This window comes from Cupressus sempervirens, chromosome 5, assembly GCF_028749045.1.
Source record: "Cupressus sempervirens isolate cs-2001-9-10 chromosome 5, ASM2874904v1, whole genome shotgun sequence".
Classification (NCBI taxonomy): Eukaryota; Viridiplantae; Streptophyta; class Pinopsida; order Cupressales; family Cupressaceae; genus Cupressus; species Cupressus sempervirens.
Window position 1 is genome coordinate 459,020,890 of NC_143122.1, and position 8,102 is coordinate 459,028,991.

The 8,102-nt window shown below is 31.7% G+C and overlaps 1 pseudogene; it reads right to left on the bottom strand.

Moving 5' to 3' along the window:
* Positions 1-4,760, bottom strand: part of LOC149556762 (polyadenylate-binding protein 2-like) — a 46,934-nt pseudogene extending 42,174 nt beyond the window's left edge.
* Positions 4,761-8,102: the final 3,342 nt, after the last annotated feature.

Genomic DNA, 8,102 nt, shown 5'->3' on the forward strand with positions numbered 1-8,102 from the left:
TCCACCACTACACTGATTAGGATTCCAATATTCTTTCTCATGTTCCTTATAACCAATGGTTCTCTCACATGCCCTATTTTTACCTATTTCATGAAGGATTTTCATGACCATCTCATCCTAGTTCATCTCAATGTAGGCATTATCCTCCTAATCTATGGTCTCTTCATCTTCTTTATCATCTTTGTAATGTCCCGTTTGAGGACATTCCCATATTGGTCTTTTATTTGCATCTATTTTGTAATATATTCTTATCTGATATATCTTCCTCTATCATTTGTTCTTCTATTTATATATATTATTACTAGTGAATAGTCGTGAATGGTTACATCCCTTCAAATAATAATTAACTAGTTGTTATGGTTAAGGTTTAATAGTTATTAATTAACAAATATTTAACAATATATATTAATATATATTATATGTATAACATTTATTAATTATTAAATTTCCATATTTGTAGTGTATCCTTAGGATTATGGATAATATAAGCTATTTAGATAACATAATAATGTTATCACCATTTATTTAGAATTATTACATATATCATAAGATTCTTATATTGGTAGATGTATATTCTAATATTACTATATTAGTAGAATTATATTATCATTAGTAAATGATAATATATTATCATTATATTTAAATATATCATAAAATGTATTAGATGATTTTATATCATATATTTATCTATATAAATATATTAAATTAATAGAATATTATTGTTTAACTCTTATTAAAACCTAGTCTAAAACAGGGGATGTCACAGTCCTCTCCTCTCGAATTTGCTTGTCCTCAAGCAAAATCTTGTCACACACAAACTAATTTATAGATACAAAACATATTTGTATACATAGTCCTAAGATTTATCAAATATACATCTTAATGAATGAAAACACGAAGTATACACAATGTAGATAGATGAAAACATGAAGTAGACACGATGCAGACAGATGAAGACACGGAGCAAACACGATGCAAACACATCATACATTATTTTTCACAATGAAGTAGAGTAAAAGAAATGATTTATAACATATAGTTCCCCAGTACACCTTTTGATCATAGATCCTGCAACACAAACAATTATTAGCATGTACATGTCTATAATAGCTCCAAAGAAAAGTTCAGTCATGATAAATTAGTTCTAAACCAATGTCCTACCAAGCCCAAGAGAAGAACTTTGGCCCTCTTGGCCTTGATGGAAGCCATTAACATCCATCAAGGTGGTCTACTTGGAAGATTCTCAATTGAATAGAGTTGACATGATGTCAAGTCTTAATCAATCTAAGCCCAGGAGCAGAACTTTGGCCCTCCTGACCTTGATGGCAGCCATTGACATCCATCAAGGTGGTCTACTTAGATGGTAATCTTATTCTTCCTGCCTAAGCCCAAGAGCAGAACTGTAGCCCTCTTGGCCTCGATGGTAGCTAGTGACATCCATCAAGGTGGTCTACTTAGGAGGTAATCTTATTCTCTTTAAATATCCTACCTAAGTCCAAGAGCGGAACTTTGGCCCTCTTGGCCTTGATGGCAGCCTGTGACATCCATCAAGGTGGTCTACTTAGGAGGTAATTTGGTTTATAATTATTATAATCTTTTTTCTACTCCTTCACATGAATGTGTCAGACTCCCTCTGAATCTTAATATCAATCTCGCCCTTTTTCCTGCAAGAACATTCTTCAAGGAAAATATCAAGGTAAATAGCTCATGTAGTATATAATGAAATACAAATTAGAGAGAGACTACATTGATTAAATAAATAAAACACTAGAAGATAATAAATACTTCTATTTACATCAATATCCTAAAATTGAATATTTCATTCTATTAGACATTAATATTGTAATAGCAGATAATATTATTTATTTTAACAATATAATTAGTCTATTATTAAAAATGATATTTCTTTTCATCATTATATAATAAATTTCATTCTAACATATATTCTTAATAACAAGAATATTTGAAATTCATAATAATAGGAAGAAATATATTAAGTAACTATAAATATTAATATATTCTTACATACCTCATGATGAGTTCGTCTTACCTTTTATGGTTATCAAAGCATATATATGGCTAGTCATTTTAGTCTATCTAAATAACATGTAATAGTTCTTGAACTTGAGAAACCATGCATCAATACTTCCACTCTTATAATCAAACAGGGGAAGAAGCATGTTAGAATGTGCTTAATTCACCATGACTAAGCGAGGAGCGCGGATTATCCGAGCTCAACCTCTTGGCTAAACTGGCAGGAGCTATTGTCAATCTAGCATGACTTGGGCTACTTCTAGAGGAAATACATATGTACTATCCCAATCATGTCTCCACAATTAGGTGCTTTAATTTCCACAACTAAGCCAAAGGGCATAGAACATCCACACTTGACCTTTTAGCTTTATGGACCAGGAGTTCTTGTCCACCTAGCATGATGTGGACTACTTCGAGGGGGAATATGTCTCTGTTGTCCTCATTACATCCCCCCCCAATCCTTACATGGTGGCTTATAGGATATTTCAATAAATATAATACTCTTTTGAGTGAGTGCAGGTTATTTAATAATCTCTGATCTGATCAATATGTAAATGCTTGCTTGTTGATTTCTCTATGACAATTTGATCTGCTCTTCAATAATTCTAGATACTAATTCCTTCAATTCCTTTTCTTATTGCTATCTTCTTATTGCTTTTTTTTTATGAAAAAGGGTCATGTCTTCTCATTGCTGTGTTATAATTCAAATCAAATCTGCCACTTCTTTACTTGATTGACGGGGTTGCATGCATGGACTTACCTATCGTTATTATGAATTAACAAGATAGAGATCATTTTTTTTTGGTGTTGATTTTAATCATCCACTTTCTATTTATTATCCTTTAATGCCTCTTATGGTGTTCGTGATCTTTTCATAGGAAGGACTTTTCTTAGATCACCCTTCCATTCTTCTATTATATACTTTCTTTCTTTTTAAAAATCCTATCACATATTTACTATGATATTCCCATTTTGTATCTTGTTGTGCATGCGCTTAGCGTTTCAAACTTTCAACCCTAATTTCATTATTCAATGGTATTTTTAGTCTTTCCTTGCGAGCAAGCCACGAGATTTATGGGTCAACGGTGGAATGCAAATCGAGTGTGTCTGGTAACTCAGTTCCGAACAACAACACCATTGTTGTGACCAGAATTTTGATTTGTGATAGTCGGAACGCATACCCATATCAATTTCCTCCCAAGTAAAGATCAAAAAATTGCATCCTCGGCTCAGGTCTGAGACAGATGCATTTGGCTGCAATGAAAATGGATACATCATCTGTGGAATGCTCTAATAGATGTACTGAATGCTGCTGGGGTTGAATTGGATGTAAATTATCCAAGACCCATTTGTAGAGAAGGCATTTGTTCAAGAGCATTTACAGTAGGCACTTTCAGTAATGTGGGAACGAGATGCAATTGCAAGAAGAGAAGAAGGGTCAGTTGATATGATAGAGGTGTCTGAGACGTTGATAGTTTGATATTATCGTTGTCATTCTTGTATTCATGAATTGTCAACTTTAATTAGTGTCTTCCAAATTGCTTGTTTCGAGCAATTCAAATTAAAAATCATTACTTTTAACTCTTTCCCACTATTGTCACAGGTGTACGTATCATTGCTATTCTTCACTTGATGTTATACTGAAACTGCCCTTTGTTGTATATAGTCTTTGATCTGCATTGCTCTTTAATTCTCACTGTGATTTTACTAATCTTTAATTCATGGTGCAATATCACTATTTGTGATTCTCATTCTCTTATCCTACAGGCTGGTAGAACCATGCTCTGATACCACTTGTAATGTCCCATTTGAGGACATTCTCATATTGGTCTTTTATTTGCATCTATTTTGTAATATATTCTTATCTGATATCTCTTCCTCTATCATTTGTTCTTCTATTTATATATATTATTACTAGTGAATAGTCATGAATGGTTACATCCCTTCAAATAATAATTAACTAGTTTTTATGGTTAAGGTTTAATAGTTATTAATTAACAAATATTTAGCAATATATATTAATATATATTATATATATAACATTTATTAATTATTAAATTTCCATATTTGTAGTGTATCCTTAGAATTATGGATAATATAAGCTATTTAGATAACATAATAATGTTATCACCATTTATTTAGTACCATCCTTATTATAATTATTACATATATCATAAGATTCCTATATTGGTAGATGTATATTCTAATATTACTATATTAGTAGAATTATATTATCATTAGTAAATGATAATATATTATCATTATATTTAAATATATCATAACATGTATTAGATGATTTTATATCATATATTTATCTATATAAATATTTTAAATTAATAGAATATTATTGTTTAACTCTTATTAAAACCTAGTCTAAAACAGGGGACATCACAATCTTTCTCCTCTTCCATTTCTTTTTTCCCTTCCTCTTCTTCCTCGACTTCCTCATCCTCCTTGGCTTTATCTTCTTTAGAATTCTCCCCTTTCTTTATTTCCCCCTCCTCTTCTGAACTTTCTAACTTGTCACTGTCACAATTTTTATCACTCATCAAACTTTCATCAAATTCAAACTCCTTATCTTTTTTCTTGTTTTTTAGAATTTCTATTTTTGGCTCTAGCAATAAGTCATCTAAGGACTCCCCTATCTCATCTTTGTTGTTATCATCTATATCTTCATCATTCCTCTCACTTTGGTCACATTTACGTTTCTTTTGTAGAGTTTCCATCTTTTTAGTCTAGTCTATAGGACCCATAATCTTCCCCACCTTACTCTTGCCATAGTATTTCAAGATAAACTTCATCAAACCCTCATAAATAATGGGATTTGATGGGTCCTTACAATACTTAGTCAAACTATTAACCAAAGAATTGTGCAGATAATAAGGAATCAAAATTTCCTTATTGTGACTAAAATTATTTAAGAACAAAAAGTAAAAGTTACAAACTCTAGTGAATCCACCATCTAAAGTGATACATTCCATTATAGATTTCAACAGATTCCTCCATTTTTTCTTTATCTAGGTAATTTCAAAGAAACTAACATTTTTCTTTACCAATTTAGCTCTTTCTTTCTTACTTTCCAAAAAAAGTTTAACGTCTTTAGAATACTTGATGTCTATGAAAAAATTCTTACCCTTATTTGGCATGCCAATAATTCATGCAATCAAGTGCATAGTGATGGAACATCAAAATCTAAGTGTTTACACTATATTTTGCAATTTTGCAGAGAGACATTTGGCAATATTTTGATTTTGTGACTACGGAGCATTGAATATAATTGGCTTCCAATTTCACAAAATCAAGATTGAGTTAAGTGTTGGATTTTGATTTCACAAAATTAGAACTAGGTTCAGAGTTGTGTTCTAATTTTGCAACTTTGAGAAAGGTGATATCCTTGACAATAGATTTCACGATTTCAACATAGATGGTTCTCTGATAGTACATAGTTCTAAAAATTATGAAGAAGAATTGATTGATAGGAAAGGTTATGTCAAGGATTTTTTCTATTCATCCAACTTCTTTCAATTTGACATTGGCTCATGTTAAAGATTTGAGAAAAATATGGTCATTTAATGCACTCTATTTCTCTCACAATTATAAGGACATTTGGTGGGTTTATTCTTCTTTAAAAACATTCTCATGCAGTCTTTTATGAGTTTTTTTTGAAGGTCAAAAGATGTGGGGCTACCAATGTAAGCACATGATGAGAATGAAGTACCTCACCTAGTCTTACATCTAAGATTGACACCAACTCAAGAGGACCAATATGACATCATTAATAGCATGTACACAGTCACATGGGATTTACATAAAACATATGCCTGATACTAGAGTGATTCCCATGAAATTATTATGGAGGAAGAAACAAAGGAAGCTTTGAACATGTTGGTGGGAGTTCCCGACGAAGAAGTTGTTGTACGTCTAGAAGAAGTTCTCGACATGATGCGAGAATTATGATTCTCTTGTGATTTCTTTTTTATTGTAGTTAATCTATAACAAGTTGCATTTATTTTTTTAAGTTCGTTAGGGTGAAAAGGCTTGAATCTTTTTGCACTATTTCATGTTCTATAAGAAAGTGTACCAAGGTCTTATAGAAAGAGAGATATATAAATACATACTTGAAGAGAAATTTTGGCATATATAGGCATGTATAGGGGGATTGATATTGAAACTTGTTACAACCTAGTTGTACTCCTTTTACTAAATTAATAAAATATATTGTTTTCTCCTTCAAAAGATCAGGAATTGGTTGTTGATTCTACTGCATTTGAGACTTCGTTGAATTAATATTGTTTTTTAGGTAGAATTGAGGCAATATTTTGACAACAAAACTCATGTTCTTGTGTATGTTTTGAATAATTGGTTTTTATTGTGAAGCTAAAGTCAATTATGTAGGGTTTGTGGATCATTCTCAACTTGTCTACTTATTAGTTGATGGTGGTGCACCCATCTCTAAAATACAAGATCCATTCAGTAATTATCAAAATTGACTCTCTTCTTCAATTTGGAAGGCAATGGTCATACTTGCAATTTGAAAATAGAAAGTGGATTTGTGGAAGGTAAACAATCAGTGTTCTCCCACTTTCATGCCCTGCATTACAAATTCACACAATTCATTTTAAATCACCCCTTTTTTTGTTACAAGCATTTACTACTACAATTAATTTCTCTTTGAGAACATTTTCTAACTCAAGAGTATTACTAAGTCTATAATAATAATCTTTATTCCATTACAAGTTAAGGTACAACCACCTAGGTCCTATAGAGCCTCAAGTGTGGAAGTTGAACAAGTAAAGATTCAATCTTCTTCGTTGACCAAAATTGTGTTGAGTTTCCCAACATCGAGTAGGAAAGCTCGTAGGAAGTTAACCAAAAATTTTGTGCACCAACACACAGTAAGATCCACCTTCCTCTTGTGTAGAATAAAACTCCCAGTGTTCCAATTGTCAACAAAATTATGAGTTATTTCTTGGTCAGCTCCTTTAATCTACTCAACGATATTTGATATGCCACCCTTCTGAAGAATTTCCCAACTCTCGTCTCATTTTTCTATTTGCATGATCTCAGCTCAATGTAATTGAAATCTCCACCCATGCTCACAAGGATGCTAAGTTTACTAGTTTTTACATTAGACAAAAGGTAAGGTAAATAATCCCAACACTCATGAGGAGATACATTTTTTATCATATCAATACTAATAGTCATCATTTCATAGTATGTTTTCATCTCCATCAACATTAATGATGACCCTTGCTCAAAGGTTTATCTTTCCCACATTAATAATCTTAATTTCTTCATCACCAATGCTGAAAGTACCATGCCATGTGTTAATTTCATTACTAATGATTCCTATATTGGCCAATTTATCAGCAACATAGCTATTTTCTCTATAATCATGGAATATATGAAAATTTCTAAAACTTTGTGCCACTACCTTTATTTTGTCAATAAAATGTTTGATATCTTGCAATACTTTATTTTCACCTTTTATGCAATTTACCACATTTTTGGAATCACCAACCACCCATATTTGTTTGCATCTTTCTCTTTTAGCAATTTCAATGGTGTGTAAAGCAACCATGGCTTCTACAGTATGGAAAGTTTCGATGCCCAAAGGGATTACTATCACACATATACAGTTTCTCACTTCATTTCTAACACTCCCTCCACATACAACATTTCTTGGGTTTCCCTTCGTAACACTGTCAAAATTGCCTTTGATAAAATTCAAAGGAGGAGAAGAGAAGACTAGGTTCTCTCTTTTATGTTTGTAGACTCTCTTAATCTTAGAAATCTCCCATCTTTTTATATTTTTTGTATCTTCCTTATTCTTATCTTTGAAAAAATCCTCATCCAACTACATGTTTTTATTAATGTTTAAAATAATCCTTTCACAGATCACTCTTGGATGCATGCTCTAGTTTTGGAAAATCCTATTATTATGCTTTCCACATATTCCAAATCATGTGAAGAGCTATGAATTTCTAGAGAGTCTCAATTCCCTTATGATGTGTACGGATTTCTATTGTTCAAAAATGTCTTGTATTGAGATAGGCAATACCCAACGA